We start from the raw sequence: 21,521 nt of genomic DNA on the forward strand, positions 1-21,521 counted from the left end.
CGGTATGGGGGCAGGGAGTTTCTAAGAGCTTTCAACAGGCTTTCCTGAAGAACTTCAGTGAGACAAGATGTCCACACTGACTCGTTTTGGGTTGCAAATGACATCTAAAGTCACCTGAAATACTTTCAGCCAGTAGCAGAGGCAGCAAGACACTCACTAGCACCAGGTTTGGTCCTTTGAACTACATTTTCTTTTTTTTTTTTATGTATGCCTGAAAAAACCTACCCCAGAAAAGAAACGTTTGATTTACTGACAATGCACTTCCTAGTTGCTGTTGAGAACGATGGGCATCTTGTGCCCACTAGGATCTTACCGCAGGATATAACACGGTGGCTATGCTGTAAAAATCAAATCCCAAACCAAAGAGGAACTCCCTCCTCCCATCAGACTGCAACTTTACCTCGGCAGCATATAACCCCCCCAGGAGCAATAGCAGCTGTGTGCCATGAGAAAAGCAGATGTGACCCAAAGACCAAATGCAGACTGGGGTTTGTGGATACCCATTTTGGGGTGCGCACCCATGGGGGTTCCCAGTGGCCAACGCAATATGGTTGCACACGGCAGCAGAGACATCCACCAATCCACCAAACTTTCTTCCCAAAGTGAACGTGCAGTTGAGGAAAACATCGGCGGAGTTCAGTTTTGAAGAGTTGGAGAAATGCTCTTTTGAACCAGGGGCTTGGAGAAACGCCTTCAGAAGGGGACTGGGCAGTCCACCTGCCACTCCTGCCTCAGAAATTCATGGATCAGAGTTAATATTTGTAAATAAACCAAAAAGTGAAACCAAAGCTAATTTTAGACAAGAACCTGGAAATCCACCAAATTATTAACAACTGGTCTTCAGCCTGGCAGAAAGTATTAACAGTACCATGAATGTAAATTATTAACTTTAGATTTCCCTAGAGAGCTGTCAGGAAATACTTAGATTCTGTAATAGCCATACATTGCTGTGCAGCAATAAATAAGGAGGTTAGGACTAGTTCTGTGCTGACCTAGGTGGAACAAATGCTTATAGGTTAGATGAATTTAACCAGCTGGCAATGAGACTAAGTTGAATACTAAATAATATGAATAGGAACAAGGCAGGACTCTAATGCCAGGGTGACTTTAAGATTAGCTGAACCATACATGGCCATTATTTTTGCCTAAGATGAAGTCTCTAATCATTTTATTTGCACGCATATGTGCATGCATGTGTGTCAGGAGGGAAAGTTAATTTCAGGGCTTATTGTTTAACAAGTAAATGATTCAGCATGAAATGATGATCCTTACCACTGCCTTCCTCCTTGGTGATGCTATTTCTGTTTATTGCTATCATTTAGAATCTCCTTGATAATGAGGAAAGAAGAAAATAATCAGTTAGTTTCTAGAAGAAATTGGATTTAATTCAGCATAATCTATGTATTTTAAGATAGGGGATATATCCAAGTAGAATACACAGTGCAGCTAACAGATTGTTTTAATGTCTAGACAGGGTTCAAGATGATCTGGAGATGGCAACAGGCGTACAAATTATTTACCTCTTCTGCTTGAACAATATACTGGATGCTGGTGGAATCCAGAAATAATAAAAAAAAGGAGAAAGAAGTCCTTTAAAGAAAAGCCAAGGAGAAAAGTGCTGGAGTTTCTAATGGCTTCGCCACACTGAGTACCTTTTCTAGAGAAGGTTTTTGGGTGCTACAAGAAGAGAAAGGAGCAGAGGGCTCTCGGGCTGGCTCAACAATAATGAAATTAATAACCAAGGCAAAGCTACCTCACATGAAGGTCTGTCATTAAAACACCGTTTTGTCCTCTACCAGCCCATTGATATTGGCCATATCCCTGTGCTATTCCCTTGTATTTATATATCGCTAATATTTTGGTCTCTCTTTACACATTCAGTAGCATAGCCAATGCCTTTCTTCCTTGGCAGCTTCTTGGCTCTGACACTTTGGCATTGCTGTTGTGAATGGAAAAGCTATAGACATGGCTGCAGACTCTGATGACAATGGGAGTGACATTGGATGGCCAGAGTGTCACACAAACTGTCTCACCGCAAGCCAGAAGACCTAAACCCTGAGTAATCTGCAAACAGCACAGTGGCAAGAAGAGCTTAGAGTCCTAAGCCTTTGCCCAGTGAACTGATAGCACAGGTCTTGTATTTCAGCTATGCTCTTGGTTTGAATATGAAAAATCGGACTGATTTGTCCTCGTCTGCATATTCAGTCCTGAAAAAATGATCTATGCCAGCTCTTCCCATGCAAACTGTACCTAGTCTTTCCAAAGGCTGACCATGAAAGCTGTCGGGAAACAACCACTGGGTATTTTCTCCTTCCAGGGCAAGGCAGAGAGGGAAGAAGCCCGCAGCCTTGTCCTCACCCGCAGCACCCGCACATGGCCCGGTCTGAGCAGCAGTGCCAGAGCGAGCTGCTTGAAACGACTTTGTCTTCACACCTGTGAGACAGAAGGTCTGCTATTCTCAAGTAAGGCTCTGAAGATAAATGATTTATTAGTGTTTAATAAATCTAAGTAGCCATGTCTTTCTTTAACAACTTGCCACACATCAGACATTAAGCACTGTTTTGATTTTTAGAAGTTGATCATGTTTCAAATCATAGTATAGCTTACAGACTTCTTTTTTTCTATTTAAAGTGGTAATTTGAGAAGAAAACTTGATTATGAGCTGTGTATTTGAATATATACAGAGAAGCACATGTTAACCCGATCTAAATATAAGCACAAGTTTAGAGATTCCTTTTATTACAGAGAATGTTTTGGCACATTTAAAACAAGACTAATCTATTTTCCTTTTTCCTACAATTAAATGTGTCTTTGCTAAGAATTCCATAGACATATCTAAGTTCCTTCAAAGTCACTTCAAAGTCAGTTCACATAACATATACTAATCGTATCAAGTTGCTTGAAAAGTGTGATGTCATTCTAGGCCTAAGATTAATTGATTTTTGTTTGTTTATTAATGAATTTCTTCTACAATTCATGCTGTTTTCTAGGATTCATATATGAGCTGTTTGCTCATTCAGAAGGCAGACCTTATCAAGTGTCACCAAGTGGGTAAAAGAAAGAGATAGAGAGAAACATTAATACATTTTATTACATTAATTGCTACTGGACTCCTGCTTTGCACATGGCAGATGATTTGTTAGAAATTGATTCTATTTCTTGATAATTATACCGCACTCCAAACAAGTCACGCATGCAAGTACCAATACATTTACATCTGCTGGATATGCAGCAGACAATTTATATAGATTCGGAATATGTTAGAAAAGCAAAATGTTAGCTTGAATAGTAATCAGTATTTATGAATGTTTTCTCTTCCTGGATACACTAAGGAGATTTGAACTTGAACTTACTATTCTGGAAGTGTTCTAGGTTTTTGACAGGTAAACAGGGTTGGATACTCCAGTGGTGTAAATAGGAATAGCTTTGAAGTTTATGGAGAAATGCTAATTTACACCAGGTAGGAATCAGGACCAAAGATACTTGGAAGAAAAAGCCTTTAAATTTATCTATTGTAAGATAAGAATAATGATTTTACTTAGGGTTTCCTGATATGGAAACAGATAATATTTAAGATGCACTTATTTATGTATACACTTTTAAAAAATATATCAATTCTAAAAGTCTAAAATGTGAAGGTCCATGAAAACTATTTGCATCAAACCTGGCCATGACTGGATATAAATATTTAGCAAGAGATTTTTACTGCTATTGCTTTTTTTTCCTAGAGGCAGAACTTCCTTTTCATTTCTGCTTTGTTTTCTCGTCCATTAGACAGTACATTGAAAGCTAATAGGACTTTAACCTGTTTTCTTGTAACATCAATGCTCTGAGAAGCCTCTTTTATACCCTTCTATTCAGTACTTTCATTTAGACTCTCTTTATGCACCAAAATATGTTGTTGGAATCACAGAGAATAATCGAGAGGAAATTGCACAATGCCAAATGATCTGTTATAATACAAAAAAGAAATAGTAGTGAATTAAACACACTGCTATCTTACTCAAGGCCATTTTGAGGAGCACTTATTTTGCAAAGCACTTATGCAAATGATTCTGCTGATTAAGTACCCCAAAATATAACTAGGTGCTGGGGAACTATGCACATCCCTCAACACAACATACTCTCAAGCATCAAGGTAAGCTGCACTGCACTCACAAATTAACAAGAGAAATTACCATAATGAGAAATCCTGAAGTTTTGAATATTACTGTTGTGTCAGTTAAAGGAAGATGGTGAAAATTCACCTGCATGATTAGTGGTTATTCATTTCCTTTTCATTCTTCTGTTCTGTGTTTTCTATTCTAAGCATTTCTGTGTCATGCAAGGAGAATGGAGTACTGCAGTCAGAATCCTCCATGTAGATCTAAGACCAGACTTACTTTTTTAACTGCTAAAGAACAGAGTAAAAATACAGTCTATCATGAATTAATTCATAAGGATCTAGGGAAACAGATTCTCATTTTTATCTTGTTTGCTGTACTGCTCTTAGGTGACTGCATGATCCCTCTCTCTTTGTCTTGGTCCAATTTCACGATGGCAGATTGCAGGGCTGCTGCCCAGCGCTTCGTACAGCTCCTACTTGCCGGCTGCTCTCAGAAGTAGCTGAATATACCTATAACCGTACAATAGAGACTTGTAGCGTCTCCGAATAACATTCACAACTGGGTCAAGAACACATCCTTGCCAAACAAAACCCTTAGTACTGGTGTCTGCACACACATGCTAATCACATTTTAGTCCTCAACAATGTGGAGAAGCATTTTCTGTAGTATAAACTAACCTGTAGTACTAGAGTAGTGGGAACAATTGAAAATGCTCCAAAATCCTCTCCTGAATGTCAGAATGATCCAACCTGCATATAATAACACTCACGCAGTCCTTCAAGCCCCTCACAACCATATACAGTTCTATAGGATATTAAACCTAGAAGCAATCTTTGCCTTTTGAAAATGATATAAAAGGGACTTACTTTCTCTGGTTTCATACCTGCATCACACTGTTTGTTGTAAACCGTTACAATTGTTGGTTTAGCAGGCTTTAATATCAAAATCAGTCTTTTCATAGTAAGGGGGATATTTCCTTATCCCCTTATCATTTCTTTATCCCTTATCAAAAGCCAATTTTGCTTTTTGGAGTCACTATTGATACGTGTGATTTCCCCAAACCTCTTAGAAAGGTTGTCCTTTGTTTTAAGCCAAAACAACTGCAAATAGATTTAGAACATGAAAAAATGTTCTGTCACAATAAATCCGTGAGTGCATTCCTTAATAAGGAATCACATTTACATTTTCCACATCAATAAAAATAATACAAGTCAACAACCAAAATTTTCCCTACATTTTGTAAAGTTGCCTAAGGCAAATTATCTTCAAAAGTGGAGGCTGGCTATTTAACATTGCTAAGATTTCTAGCCAGAGGACATCAAGAGGAACATAAGGACTTGTTAAAGGAAAATGCTGAATTTAAAGGGTCTTTAGACCATAGTCTCTCTGCTTTGGCATCTGTCTAATGCCAAGTTTGTAGAACGGTTTGTCCTTAGCAGCAGAAGTTACTAATGAACATATTTTCAGGTGCTCCTGCTTGTTCTTTGCTATAGTTGTAGGCTCACCCTCACATTAAATGCAAAATACATATATAGGTGTTCTGCTGAATTGGGACTACATATTAGAAGATTCTTTCCTTTGCAAGAGTAGTTTGATTGGTAAACCTGAACAGTCAAAATGAAGTTTCCATTTGAAGTCTTTCTGTATCCTTTTCCTAAGGCTCAGGAGATTGTACTCATTATGCCACATTTAAGAAAGGTTCTGACCAGTTCAGCTTGCATACCAACATTGGTACCAGTAAGAGCCTACCTTTGGAGCTAGTTATGTCTTTGCCATTTGAAGCTATAGACGAATGTATAAAAGCGTGTACTATAAATGAGCCGGAAGAACCCCAATCTGATGCTTTTCTAGGACTATCAAACCCATCCCAAAGACTGCAGAAAAATTAATGTACAAGTGTCATTTTCAGTTTTGCATACCTGCAAAGCTGCTCTATCAATAATTTTCTACACATTTCCTTGGAACTGCATTTGTAAAGCCTCAAAATAGAGTTCAATCTCTAATGGACTTAAATGCGCTTCCTGTTTTGAAGAAGAGACATTGAGGAGGATCTTGAAGTGAAGCGTCTGCAGTTTTGTATGCTAATCATACTTTCACTGGAGTTATGTTCTTAATAATGCAGATTGTTTCCTGGGATACTGCAGCTCTTCCCCAACTTCTTGTCATCCGCATGTTTGATTGCACTCATAAATTGCATGTGGGCACTAATAACTTGTGCTGATGTTACACTGCATGTCACTCTGATCGTTGACTCAGCCTCTCTTGCAGTCCAGGATTTTCTCTAGCAGTGTATGTTATAGGTTCAGCAAGAGTTTAGGAGATTGAATAGAGATGATAAGAAGAAGATGATGGACCTGCATTTTATTCTTGAAAACATCCATTTACTTGGTGTTGATCTAAATAATGGACTATTTTTTTTTTTCCTTGACATATGAAACAATGTAGTTACTACATAGTCACACAAATCAAGTTTTTTACCAGTTCTAGGCTGAGAGCAACAAATAGATTGATTATATTCCTCTCTTGGTCTGCTCCTCTTAGAAAAATCTATCATCTGTTAGGGGAAATAGCAAGTACTAGCTCTGAAGGGATCCACTATCTTTAGCTTTTATTTCCTTAATAAGCAAATCAGTCCTCATCAGTGTGCAAGATCATCAACACGTATTTCAATTTCTGTACACATCAGAATATATCAACCACAATTACATTATGTGGAGGGTAAATCACGGAGTAATTAATGATGCTAATAAGCAGCATACAAGGTCTGATTCAGTCTTATGAAAGTCAGGGAAAGATATCCCACTGACTTCAGTAAGATTTGGATCAACTTTCTAAAGATTTGGATCTTCACTTAGCTTATGATACAATCACATGTTGCAGTAAATAGGCTTATACTCTCTGTGTGCATCTGTAGGTCAGTGGACTCATACTTCAGGCAGAACCTACTGAGTAAAAGCTTCTTTAATGCTTGTGTGTCCAGCTCAAAAAAAAAAAGAAAAAAAGAAAAAAAAGTTGCATTTACTCCAAAGTATTGCTCCTTTTCTCTGAAACTACACTGGCAAAAATAATGTTGTGTGCAGGCCAATGTATACCGCAAAGAGAAATGTTATATTAGAAAAAGAACATCTTAGTAGTAAGCACAATACATTACAGTGTATTTCACAAGTATGGTAGGTATCATCCTTTCTGAAAGGTTTTCCAACCCTCTTGATCCAAATGACAAAAGCCATGATAATCTGTATTTGAGTACCCCTAAGGCTGTTGTTTGGATGTGCAGGAGAAATGAAGGCTTCCTTCCCTTCCTTGTATTAGTCGCATCCAGCAGAAAGTTAATACCAGAAAATAAACATAAAGTATGCAACTCTCCTATACATCTCTTCTACACTCACATCCTGTGATATGTGATTCAAGGGTGAAAAAGTCCCTCTCACAAGCTTTATAGCCTCATAAGTTTTCTTCAGTGATTGCTCAGAGCATCTGATGCTATCCGCTGTAAAATCCATGTGGCCAACCTGTGAAGCTACAAGCAAAAGATTGTGCTGATATAAATAAAAGTTGTGCCTTCAAGAAAATTTCAGGCAGTTTGTTTCTGTTTATTTTGGTCTCATTAGGCTGCCACTACATGATAAATGATTTAGGTTAAGGGTAATTTAGTTTATGGCACAACAGGTATGAAAGGTTATTCCTTCTTATGCCCTTCTCACATAAAATTTACCTTAAAAAAAGTAAAGTCTTTATGTCTCAATAAACAGAAGCCACATAGATATTGTGTAACAAATTACATATTGGATAACAATCTATAAAATTTTATTGGCTTATGAGGTTTGCATTGATTTGAATTTTACCCAAAAGCAAAGCATTACTGTTTCTCCAAAACACTGAAATAAAAGGAAAACAGAAATCTTCATTACAGTTTTTTTAAAAGTGTTAGCCACCAGAAACGTCTCTGAACAATGCAATCAAGTTCCTGGAAATAGCCTAGAGTTCACCTTGTCTCTTCCCTGCGCACGATTGAAAAAACCTTGCAAATCAGCTCCAGCAAGAAGCTTAGCACTGAGGTTCACCACAAAGCCAAGAAACAGCTTCTGACACTGGGCTGTAATTGCAAGATGATTCTGTAAAGCTCCTTTGTTGCCACATTCCCACTGTGAGATGTTAGTGGTTTACTGTTTGTATGACTGATAGCGCTGCCTGGAACTGTGGGTGAAAAATCAAGAGTTTGCGCTGCTCATTTTGCACAATCATCTGCTTTCTGAAATGCAGAGTTTGCAGAGTTTTGTGGGGGAGAAAGTCAATGCGAATCATGGTGAGCTGCAAAGCCATCTTCATTTGACCTTTTGCACTCCAGAATCCACAGGGAGATATCAACGAGACAGCACTTGAAAACGAATAACTTTCAGTGCTCGACGGGAACAAAGAAGGAACAAGGAGGCTATGATTTTAACCTCACGAACAGATATTTTTCTTATGCATGCAGACTGTGTTTCACCAAGGCCAATATACTAGTTCCTATGGTGGCCAACAACTGATACTCTAGACTTGGACAGCAATCGGACGTACACGCGCAATTACAAAGTAAAAGCTGCAGACAAAAAATGCAAGGTATATCACTGCAACATCAGAAACAAAACTGGCAGAGATGGTGACTTGCCCCTTCCAGTGACCTTCCCTGCCCCTGTATAAAGCCTTATGTTATAGGAATTACATTGATCTCTCAGAAGTTATACTAGTTTCATGACATATCTTCCAAAATGACCTATTCAGGACTGGCCTTTTTCTGTGCTTCCCCCTGATCTATGGAGATATTTACAAGCCTAGGTAGTGCCATCATGGTTTGCGGGGGGGGGGTGTGTGTTTGGTTTTTTTTTTAATTCAGGAGAATATGGGTGAAAAACTACACAGCAGGAAGGCTTTGTCCAGAGAAAGGCCATTGATTGGATTCATAGTAATGCTTTGTATTTGGCTGAACTTTGAGAGATATATATATCCTGAAAGGAGAAGGACTTTATATATATAAAATAGGACTGCAGACATACGTATTCTTTAGAGAGACATGCAATAAAAACTACTGATCCTTAAAGCAGGGAGGTGAGGCACAAACAAGGCTGTTACTACCGGTATTAATTACTCTTAGTCTATCCAGAAGAGGGCAATGGTAGCTGTACATTTGGACCAGTATTGTTTTACACACCTGTTGGTGGATGAGACTGAGGCACCAATATTTTACAAGCCATATTCCAGTGATTTATGTTGCATGGCAGAATGCAACCTATCAACGGCAAACACCTTCACTGCAATCACATTCATTGTATTTGATCCTGTCTGTTGGACTACGCCTTGCCTGGAGTTGATCACCAGGCCACAGCCCGTGCAATTACCCACTTCAATAATCAGTGTCTGATTCTGATGAATTATAGCATAGGCTGCTGTATTGTTCAGAATAAATGAGATGGTATAAATGGTATGACAGGTAACAATGCATTTGTGATAGTGTATACAGCCATTAAGCTTAATGCAAAAAAACAGGCCAGTAAAATATGTACAAAAATAGACAGAAATAAAGTTAAAACTATATTTAAGGCCATGGATGTTGACCAGGCATGAGAGGCTGAAAAATACCCTCACTCTAAATAAATGTGTGAGGATTTCAGGCAGGACACGCTATGTGGCCTTGCTCAGGTCAGCTCTCAGATCATTCACAGTCCACCGTATTTAAGTTTCTCGGCCATTTGAAGTGAGTGACGTGGTTGTTTTTCCCGTGACGGTGTAAATGTTGGCTACTGCCTTGACTGCTATACCCCACGCTGCTAACACTGCCTATGGTGGTAATGGACAGTCAACAAAAAGTTGCAAGAGATGGCCCCAGGATGGTCTCATGTGATGTTACTGGAGGAGACTGGCCACTTCTTACAATAAAAATAAGCTGCATCTTTACAGTCCATGCAGAGGAGCTTTCAGCCCCGCAGGGAGAGGAGAGGTGCGTGGAAGAGCATAACCTCGAGGAGCCCCTTCCTCCTCCCCAGCCCCAGGGTGCAGGTTGTTTTCTACAGCATTCCCACACACTGGAAAAAAAATCTGGAATTGAGATTATTCACAGGGTTTTATTAAAATTGTCTTTTCTGGATGCATTTTTTTAATAATTTTTCTATTTTCAACATTCAGATTTGGCCAATATGTTTTTGAAATATGAGCTCCCATAAGGAAAGTTAAGAAAAAAGATCTCACCTGGTTTTACTTCAGTGGCACTTGTACTTACATTTCCTTACTACTTTTAACTCATTCAGAGGTCACAGAGATCACCCAGGCATTCATGGTATATAGCACTGTTTCATGTTTGATTTTGCCCTGTTTATAAACAAAAAAGTTTGCAATATTTGTTGATAGAACCTTCTGCAGACCAGTCTAGAAAATCGCCAGTGACTGATACCTTTGTGATTCAGCTTTATTGTATCTCATGATCAGTTTCTAACTTGTTTTTTTTTCCTCTCAAAATACTCCTTTTGTGTCTGTGGGTATGAGTGAGAGGTTTGTATGAGTTACTCATACTTCACTGCACTTAACAGGGCCCCCTGGTTAGTCAGGGCTTGGGCTTTATTTTTGGGTATGGCTGCTGGTTGCTCTGGCTGCTCGAACGACCCCCTCAGCATTGTCAAACAAAGTGGTTTCCTGCTAATTCCTTTCAGGGCTTAGATGGATTTTGAATCAATCTTGCTGAGAAAGTGAGCCAGACAAAGAGGTAAAATCGTGACATGGTTAGTCATTTATATTTTACCTGAATCAGTGAGGAAGGTACTTTTTGTCAGTTCTTACACTTCATACATAACTTTTATTCTACCATTTTCTGACAGAAGTTTGAGTTTGGATATCTTGCCTATGTCTTACAAATCAATCCTCTGAATCCCTAACCCAAAGTTTAATATCATCCATTATTCAACACCTTCAATAAGACTAACTTTAAAACTAGTAATCTCTCAGTAAAGCTGTGCAATTAATGCTGAAAGACCTCAAGTATGGAATAATACCAAATTGCACTCCCCATAGCCTTCCTCAGAGCATCCCAAAATACCAATAGCCTTCCCTGAAGTCTCTAGTTATCAGATATTCTTTAAGATTTAGGAGTAGATCCTGGCTGACCTAAATGAGCACTTTGCATTAAAATGCAAAATATTTTTCCTGCAAATTTAACAGTGAACTCTGCATGAGCTCGCAGTGCACCCATTTTATGCCAGATTTGAATGAGCAAAATGTACCCCCAATGCTGCTTGTTGCACTAATGAGCTTTGCCCGCATTACTTCGTTCTATCATTTTTATCACTCTTTAATTTGTCCTCTAAATTATGGAGTGTTTTCTGTAAGTGCTGCTGCCCTGTAGCACCCAGCCTGACCCAGTCAGGAGGGGTGATGGGGAGCACCCATCCTGGTGGCCCCAGCACCAACCACAGCCCCCACCCATGCCCCCTCACCCCCACTCTGGAAAGGGTCTTTAACATACTGGAGTTTTCCTTTTCCTTGAGGTATTAGGCTATGGCATGCCTTTGGACAAAGCTTTTGCTTTGGATGCCTTTACAGTCTTCATAGTTGCGGTAGCATATATTTTATTTGAAAACATTGCATTTACTACAATATAAAGAGGCCATTATTGTTTAGCTGTGTTCACCAGTGTTCTTCCTTCCCTGCCCTCTCTTTCCAACTGCTTTCCCAATGTCTTCCTAGAGTTATCCAGTATATACTAGGCTCACTTATTCCTCTTCGCACTAGATACAGCACAGTTATGTTTCTTCCCCCAAGCTCAGTGTCCTCAGAGGAGTATTTAGGTTAAGAGCAGTTTATTCCTGGCTGGAACTGCAGCAATTGTGCACGGGTTCATAAGGCAGGATTCTCCTTTGCTTCAGGCAGCTACTAAAAGCCAAGGTGATGTCTCAGATGGAGATGAAAGCGGAGAGGTGCAGCAGTGGGGTACGAAGCATCCCTGCCGCTGCGGCAAGGACGATCCCAGCAGCACAGACTGGTGTTTGGGGCATGGTGGCAGCACAGGGGGTGAATGATCCTATTAACAGACAGAAACACATCTGGAAAAGTGGCCAAACGGTGCGAGAAACTTATAGCCCTCTGCTCAGCTGCCCCCACCAAACGTGGAAAGGAAAGGCTTATGTGACAGCTGAGGCTGCCGGAGCCGGGAGCCTTCACTGAGCGGTGGAAAGCAAGAGTACACTCAGGGTACGCCATGAACTCAGTCACGGCTCTGTTACTTACTTTTTGGGCAGCCAGACATGAGTGAGGTGCATTTCTCACCATGCCTCCATTTCTCACCATGCCTCTGTTTCTCACCATACCTCCGTTTCTCACCATAACTCCGTTTCTCACCATACCACACCACACCATACCATACCATACCATACCAACCATACCATACCATACCATACCCTACCTCCTGCCTGGGTCAGGGGTATTTCATGGGAAATGTTTGCACAGGTACCAGCCTGACCTTATCCTGGTCAGAGTTGCTTGGTGCTTAAACAGCAATGACAACAAATATTTAGAGTACATTTAGTCCTACAGGAATTCTCTCCTTGAAGAATGAGTCTTTTTGTTTACTTTTTAGGCAAGGTTTTTGCAAAGAAATGCATTAATAACTGTTTCTATTTCAATTGTGTAGGAAATGAATATTTTCCTTGCAAGTAGAAGAGGATCCCTCTGACAAGTCTTTTTGCTGTGGCTATGTCCTCACCAAACAGACGGCTATGAAGCTGGCTGGGCATTACACAGTTATATAGTTAGTAAATATTGTTATTTAGTATGGATCTTTGGGTGGGAAAAGTGAGTCAGGACCGAAAATACAGACCTAAGTCATGAATACAGTGGAATAGAGGGACCAGAGAGGGTTTTGGCAGTGAAATTAGACCTGCAACTCCAGTGGCTTCAAAGTGAGTAATACTGGAAAGGAGAGGGTTAAAAATATATATGGCTTTTAGCTTTGTTTGATAGCTCCAGAAAGGACTGGGTCACCTCTGTGGAGAGGCTTCAGCAATATGTCATAGCTAATGATGTCAGTGCTGAGAAAAAGGTGGCAGTTTAAGTGAGTATAATAGGGGTAAAACCTCTAACCTGCTGTGCAGCCTAAGTGCTCTTGCTAAACCAGCAGACAAAACAATTTCTGGGAGAGAAATTTCCTCAGTGCCCAGATCTGCCGGTGATTGCAGAGCTTCCCTGCTATTATCAACCTAAGAAAAACAAAACCATTTTGGGCTAAGTGCCTGAATAAAGGAAATTAGTAGAATGTCATCAGTTTGAGGAGAGCTTAAATGCTGCAGTACCAGAGACCAGCTACAATACGATATGCAAAACAACACAGTACACAGCAGTCACCAGCCAGGGCTTATCCAACTCTAAAGCAAGCATCAGAAATAGTTGTAATAGCGATGGCTACCAGACGTGCCAACAAAGTGCAATCGAGGCACGAAGGATGATCGGCAACTGCACTGGAGCTCAGCCTGGATGCACAGCATGGTTCCCCAAAGTCTGCCTGCGCTTTCTCTGCAGAGAACAGTCCCACGGTGCAAATAAGATGCTTGGTTTTCTTTTCTTGGCTCAAGGACAGGCTCCTTGGAAGCTGTAAGACACTGGGAAAGGCAGGGATGGAGCAGAGGTCACTGCAGACAAGCCCAAAATCTGTCTACCAAGACGACTGAGAGTTTTCAGCTGAGGGATGGGAAACTGAGTCCATGCAGGGTGCTGGATAGTCCATGGGGCACAGCTGTCTAATTTGGGTGATAAACATCTACATTTTATCTGGATTCCTTTACAAATGGAGGAAGCACAATTTATAGTGAGGTTTGCTCTGGTCCCGCTGGTTTTGTAATTTCTTGGTAGGATTATCAGAAACTGCTTGAAGAGATGAAGTTGCAGAAACTTCAGTGCTTTTAATCCCCATTTCTCTCACCAAAGGTACCACATATATGCTGTATATGCCAAACTCAGCGTATGAGCTACTTGAGAGGGATGTCTGGGAGAAATGGATTTAAACTGGTAAAGTATACAGTGCACCAGGGTTTCAGAAACAGTGACAAATATTTTGTGGTCCAGCCAGACCTAGTTTTGGTGGACTGACCTCACAACGGACAAGGCAGTGGGACAGGATGAAGCCTAAAATGCACAAAAGCAAAAGATGCGTTTGAAGGGGAAATAATCACTAAACGTCTGAAAATTCATTCATTTGACTCTAGGAAACTTGGTGCAGAGCTTCAGCCCAAACAGCTTGTCTATTCCCAGTGTTAATCACAGGGACGTGAAGAAAAAAAGGCTCTGGTGAAAGGTAGTTTTCTTCTCACACTTACTGACAACCCAGCCTAGCATGTCCTTTACCCAGAATAGAGAGCATTTTCCTCATTAATCTTCTAAAATCCTCTAAAATCTTCCTCTCCCCAAGTCTATTTATTAGCAGTGGAGTCAGCACTGTGAGAAGATGAACACACACGGTCCATAGGGCGGTGTGATAGCAACAGCTCTCATGCTCAGTACTCAGCAAGATGCCTTCTCATCAAAGCCCAACCTCTTCAGAAGTACACCAGCTCTGACAAAATTTTCTGTGGGAAGATTTCTCAAATATATGGGAAAACTACTGGAGCGAGCTTCCAGAATAGCCAGGAGTTTAGGCACAAGTTTATGAGCAGCGATGAAATTTCTGCTCTACCTAAATAGTGATCTCCTGTACCCCTGGAGAGTATCCTAATCCCAGACTGCTGGCTGCTGTGGGCAGACCTACTCCAGGTTTTCATCCTTTTGACCCTGGAAAAACCCTCATGACCCTGGAAAAACCCTCATGAGAAAGGTTCAGCCAGAATGGCAGAGGGTAATCTACCCAATCCAGAGTAGCAAATTAACCACTAATTTTTATTATTTTTTTTTTTTGCATATTGAAAGATTGCAGACATGAGATGATAGCCCTGACCCCAGACCACCAGCTCCTCTGAGACAGGCTACTTCAGCCCCTTCCAAGCCAGAACAGAAATGAATAAAATTACACCAGTTTCGATAGCAGAGAATCCTTGTTTTCCAGCCAGCCTTCTCCTATGGCACAAGTTTAATAAGAGATTCCTTGAAGGCATTACCATAGATAGGGGCATGGGATCCTTGTGCTTTGGTTACGGCCATGGGAGAGCTTAATTCATTACCAACTATTAAACAGTTCTCATGTTTTTTTCTGAGAAATCTCATATGTAAAATGGATCCTATTGGTAATTACATCAGGGTGTCCGGAACAAAAATGAGTACTTAGTTTAGAAAAATTAAGTAGCATCTTTTTTATTTGTTTGAGGTGCCTCTGGTGGGAACTATGATGAGAGCCCGGAGTGGGTTATTGCATACCTGGGCAGCTGGGTCACTTGTGTTTGTATATGGCTAATAAAAACAGTTATCTGGAAGCCAATTATATCAGATTCCATATTATTATGTTGTGTAAAAAGCAAGGATGTAACACTGTTTCTCTCATCTTTCTGCTGTTTTCCATCTCTTTTAACAAGAGCATTACAGCAGATGCTGTCAAGAATTTTAATAAAACAAACTGCCTTTCTGACCATCTTTATCCATTTCTTCTTCTCTTTATAGGCTAGAAACATATTAGAGGGTCTAAGTGAGGGAAATTACTCTTCTCTCCCCCTCCCTCCTCCCTGTCCCTCTCTCTCCGTCGTTCTCCTGAGCACTGCATGCTGTGGAGTTTTTCCTCTTGCAGGAAACCCAAAAAAGAAAGAAGAACTCCCCAATAAAACCTCACGGGACATACGTGGCTGCCTGGATACTTAGTCACGCTGACTGTTAGTCAGTGCCCATCGCTCCCTCCTGCACGGAGCTCCAAAAGGGCCTGAGGTCACGGCAGAGCCCGTCCCCAGAGCCCTTTGGATGCTGACGAGAGGGTGAACACGAGCGGTGGCAGCCGTTCCACTGGGCTTCTGCCCGCAGCTGCGGTAAGCGAGGTGGTATGGCTAAAGAACATCCTTAGCGTGGGTACAGCCATGCTCCACCGCTGTCCTGAAAACAGGTTGGCCAAATCACAGCGTCACCCCAAGGGGTGATAATATAGGAGGTTTGTAATACTGAGTCACTGAGGACCAAAAAAAAAAAAAAAAAAAGAAAGAAAAAAAAAAGGCAAACCAGGAAGTATGCCAATAACATGTAACCTGATTAAATGTTGCACAGCTGCTGCTAGCAGTACAGAAGAGACATCATCTGTCTCCCGTCCTCAAACAGAGCATGGAGACTGCTGTACTCATGAAAATCCAATCATGTACAATACAAGTAGGAGAGTTATTCCTCTCTGTGTGCGCCAGTGATTCACTGTTTTGTCCTTTTCCCTCTTCAGGTGACTCGAGGCAGATCCTATCTCATGACCTTTTGGACCTTGCACACATGCAAACCTCTGTCTGGCTTTAGAGGGGTTGTGAGGAAGGAGGAAAGCGTGGAGCAAGTCCGGCTGGAAGCTGCCCGCTCAACAGGGAGAGCTCAGACCAGATCACTTTAAGCCAGGTGTTTCTCCTACTGTACCCTTCCCACAATTTCTGAAGCGGATCAAATTGCCTGGGAACAAATCTTAGAAGATTTCAGTACCCAGCTCTGCCAAAATGCTCGCGTGGGCAAGTGTCAGTACTCAGAGACGGCTGTAACTACAGGTGAGAGTCTGGTACAGGGACACCCTCACTTTAGGCTTGGGCAGAGGTGAGTTACCTGAGTGAACTCAGCAGCAAAGTCACAGAGCTAGTGAGACCTACTGAAAAAAACTCAAAAAAGCAAGTTTGTAAGGCCAATTACTAAAAATGGAGTCACCTGTTTGGAGTCTTTAGTTACCTCTTTGCTTAAGATGGGACAATTAACTTCCCAGCCCCTGAACAAATGGTGGGAACACCTTTTGTCCTGAAGAGTAAAAGCAGAAGAAGGTGTTGATCAGCAGCACCTGACCCACCAGGCAGAGCCAGAGCTGGAGGGGCTGCAGCTCCTCCAGGGAGTGCGGATGGAGCTGAGAGAAGAAAAGTATGGCAAAACTCAGGTATTTCCTCTCTAACTCAGCCTGGAGATCTTAAAACCTTTGAAACTGGTGTGTGCGAGTCTTCATGTTTGGTTTTGTGCAAAAATATCTTGCTAACGCTTCACTCCGTGCTGACCTGGTCTGTTTAGCAGCTTCCTGGCGTTAAGGTAGGGTTTGCCATATCTCTGGTGCTTTGTTTCACACTAGTTGTGTGTAGTTGTTTTCTCAGCAAGATGGAGGAGTGTAAGTACAATGTCCTGTTCTATTTTACTAGGGGTTGTTTTTATTTTCCATGATTAAGCTACTCAAGGATACTCGGTTCTCTTTTTTATGGTGTGGTATTTTTTCTTGCATATTCTGCATAGAAAGACTTTGTGTAAGTGAGAGAGATTTGCAGAAGTGTGCTAGTTTGTGAATGGAAATAAGGTCACCTAATCATCTAAATAGTGGCGTGTTCCTACAAAGTAGGTTTTTTAGTGTCCCAGAGACGCTAACTGCCAGCACAGGTAGTTGTAGTTGTAAAACTGTGCCTGAAGTTCTTTGTGCCTTCACTTCTCAAAGGGAGCTTGCCTCTTACCTGGAAGACTAGGCTATAAATTTGCTCATGTACCTAGTTATAATCAACTTTGGAGTGCAGCCTGTGGTAAGAAGGAATAAAGGACTCTTTGAGCCAGACTTTCTGGTGTCGGTCCTCCGTAAGAGCGTTCCCTGTAAGTCTGCTCCTCCACAGCGGGTCAGAAGGGCTCGGCTGCACCCAGGGGCAGGGCAGAATTAAGATGGTTTTTGTGTCTCAGTCTTCCTGAGCAGCATCTAGCTGACCTCAGGGCAGGGGTTAGTAGAAGGCAATCTGTGGCAATCTTCTGGAATAAACTCAGCCACGATTTTAAACAAAAGGAATGTTGTCTTGTAGTAACAACCAGCTAATACGGTTTCTTGAGGGAAAAGAAAAATTTGAATGTCATTTTGAAGAGCTGATATATTTTCGTATACTCACAAGACAGAGACAAACATCCTTCTAATGAAAATTTTCTGTTCAAATACAAATAGTGCTTCATGCCCACACAGTGCAAACACACAACTTTGTGTTTCAAGTCCCCTTGGGGATGCTGGCACCTTGTTCTGTGATGGAAATATTTGCTTCAACTGCAAGAAATTAATTTTAGGGTAGCTCATTATGCACCACAAACCTTTTTAATACTGATCATAAAGCTGGAAGAAAAGGACAAGAGACATGTCTCCTATTTGATTTGAAGCACTTAAGTTCTTATATATTATTTATAATTTTATCCTCAGCATGGAAGGTAACACTTGTAATACATGGTGATCAGTACCTCACCAGCATTTGAAAACTATAGCTGCATACATTGTCTCTTATTTTTCTTTTTTACACAATAAAATGTGATATACAGTAGTTGCTAACTTCATATAGGTACTGATTTGGGACTTTTTAGTGTCATAAAACCTCTGAAGCAGGGACTCATGGAATGTGAAACACTGACATAGTGCCTCTGGAGCACCAAAGCAAAAGCTGGCTGATGAAGATGGGTTATTTGTGGTGATGTGGTGCCTGGAATTACAAACACTGCAGGGTTTAGTTGCACACACACAAAAACTCCCTGAACTTGCAGAACTTTCTAAATGCTGGATGTGGGAGTAGTCTGACAATTCCCCTCTCCTTGAGGGGGGAGAAAATAAAAGGAGGGGAGGAGGAAATGCTACTCCATAGAAGTAAATAGTCTGATTTTTAACTTGTAATGTTGATCTGAAAATGGTTCCGGTGTTGACAAAAGGACAACGAACTGTTATTTGAATAGGCTGCAGAGTGTTTGCATCTTGTTTGATCATTCAGATACATAAGTGCTGCAGTAAATTGTTAGCATTGAGCCTGACTGTGCAAAAGCTGTTGGAGGAGACCCTTTACACATGCAACAACTGTCCGAATCAAAGTATTCACCCAAAAAGCACTACGGGAATATACAATTTAACATAAAGAACTAGTGAAGCAGTAGCTTGCTTCTGGAACCACAGACTTCCAAAACTTTTTATGAAGTATTACATTTCCTTTAAAGCTGTGTCATACAGTGTAAATAAATGACAACATCAAAACTGAAACTCTTGCAAATCTTTGGATGCAAACCCCAAAGTTCAATATATGTTGTGATCTTTATTGTCTTTTTTTTTTTAATCATTAAAATGAGCAACAGGGAGAAGTTTCTTTTTAGGACTTAAATTTTCCTGAAGATTTATGTTTATTGCTTTTACACTTTCAGCTGGTAGAAATTAGATTAGGCTCTCATTACCCACTTCATCTTTTAATATGCTATAGAAAGTCATATGAAAGTGCCAAAATTAGCACTGTCATCCTCTGTGTTGTCTGTTTTACTGCAGCACAGAGCTGTGGTATACTCAAATAATATACCTGTGGTGTCTGTTACTAGCACAGTCTCCTGTTCTGTTTGACTCAGACCTCACATGCATACAAATTCATTATATACATTTTTCTCTTCCAAGAATGCATACATTTGGAGCATCAGCCATTTACAGACACATAGCATAAATAAAGCAGTGAATTTTTCTTCATTCTCTACCCCTTATGCTAATGAAAATTACTGAGGAAGGAAAAAAGCCCACAGAAAATGCAGTTCCCCCAGCATTATTCACATTGCAGTAGACAGCACAATTCTGTACTTACAGATCTTAACAGTGAAATGTCTCAGGATCTTTACAATTTTCTGCAGAACTGTTTCAAGCTCTCAGCAAGCCACAGTGTTCATCGAGGCAGAACGGAGCCGTATGGAAGGTCTATGCAGCTGGGAGATAATGGAACTGTTTTCCCAGCTGGGACTACAAGCCTTTTATCCACTGAGCATTGCGTGTCTCTTCACTGGTATTAACCGTGAAATACACTGCTTTCCCGTTGTACTCGTGCTAGGACTCACACAATTAGTGCTGGAATCGGCTAAAGAGCTGCTACAGTTTTTGCATATTCCTATCTGGAGATCTTGAACGTATAAAAATTAGCTCTGCGTTGATCATCCTTCAAGAAAGCTGAGAGAGCGAAAGCGCAGCTGTCATACTAGTAGCATAAAAGATTAAATGTGCTCTTGCTATTCTTTTCGTACAAATATGAGCTCCTGTCAGGTAATTGGAAGCCTCTCTTCTTGAAAACTGGGTCAGTACTCGGTATTAGGTTTAGAACAGGAATGGAAATAATTTTGTTTAGTCCTGGGTCCCACAATTGCTTCCTGAGCTCCATAAGATTAAGCTCATAGGATGTGAGTTGACACTCAGACTACATCCCAGCACTGACTGTCCTCTTGAAACATTTAACTACCCCTTCATATTTTACATTTTTTTTTTTTTTAAAAGGAAGACTTGCTTGTCTAAAGTAGCACAGACATAAATCCTGATTACATGTAAACTTCAAACCTTCTTAGATTACCATTTTTCCTCTTGGGACTGCTTCAGGAGAGATCAAATGCAAAGCTCAGAGAGGGGAATGCCTTTCTGTTAGTAAGCAAAAGTTATTTGTATTCACAGGGGATAGAAGTGGAAACAGCAGTTTTCAGAATGTTTCTGCCAAGAAAAGTGCAATTGTGTCACAGGCATTGCTTCACAACATTTTAATGTAATCTCAGTGTAAATCCATTGGTTTGTAATGAGATTAATTGCCTGCCTGTCTGAGCAATGGCAAGCGGAGAGGATGTGGAAGTCGGGTGGCAAAAGCACTCAGCGGCACGTGGATGCCTTTAGTAGACCAAAACAATTCAATCAACAAAAGAGGAGGAGTGTGCATTTTTTTTTTCAGTTTGAATTTTTCCCACCTATAAACTGGGAGTGCATTCGTGCATCCCCTTATTTTCCAACACAACAGCTGATGGCGGAGAACTTGCACTGGGAGTTTGGTGGCGTCTCCTCAACGGCTCTGCCACGCTACTGATCGTTTGAGCGGCAATGATGAGATTGCTTTTACTTGAGGTGGCTGTTGAGTTGAGGCACCCTTGAAGAAAGCTGAAGTAACAGCAGCAGGAGAGAAGGTGAAGGTGATGTCCTTCCTAAGAGGAGAGGAGGGGGTTTCTAGCGTCCATCGGCAGAGGATGGCTCGCTGGACCCGATTGAAGCGATCTGGGTTCAACCCAACCTCCTTGGAGGACTTCTCTTATGACCTTGGAAGCACCTCAGCTGTCCTGGTCTGCTCTTTGTAAAACGGGGACAACGGGACTATGGGAACTCATGGGATGTGCACATAAGTGCCAAGCATCCTATGACAGCCCCATGGGACTGGTATGGTGAGTGCTCCCCTCCCATTTCAGAGCTCTTGTAGCCATCCTCCTGATTAACATAAACAATTTTACGCTTCCATCGTGTGAGCTTCTCAAATGAGCTTTACCGACAATTAA

General features: G+C 41.0%; 1 protein-coding gene across 4 annotated transcripts in view; it reads right to left on the reverse strand.

Moving 5' to 3' along the window:
• The window catches only part of CNTN6 (contactin 6), a 152,933-nt gene extending 132,516 nt beyond the window's left edge, over nucleotides 1–20,417 (reverse strand). For 2 of the 4 annotated variants that reach the window (XM_069811816.1, XM_069811813.1), the window contains exon 1: nucleotides 19,814–20,415. The gene's annotated coding sequence lies outside the window, so the exon portion shown is untranslated. Of the gene's footprint in view, nucleotides 1–19,813 lie in introns of all 4 variants that reach the window. The other 2 variants (XM_069811814.1, XM_069811815.1) reach the window with 2 other exon arrangements.
• Between the last annotated feature and the right edge of the window lie 1,104 nt (nucleotides 20,418–21,521).

The sequence above is a fragment of the Haliaeetus albicilla genome, chromosome 24 (assembly GCF_947461875.1).
Source record: "Haliaeetus albicilla chromosome 24, bHalAlb1.1, whole genome shotgun sequence".
Taxonomy (NCBI): Eukaryota; Metazoa; Chordata; class Aves; order Accipitriformes; family Accipitridae; genus Haliaeetus; species Haliaeetus albicilla.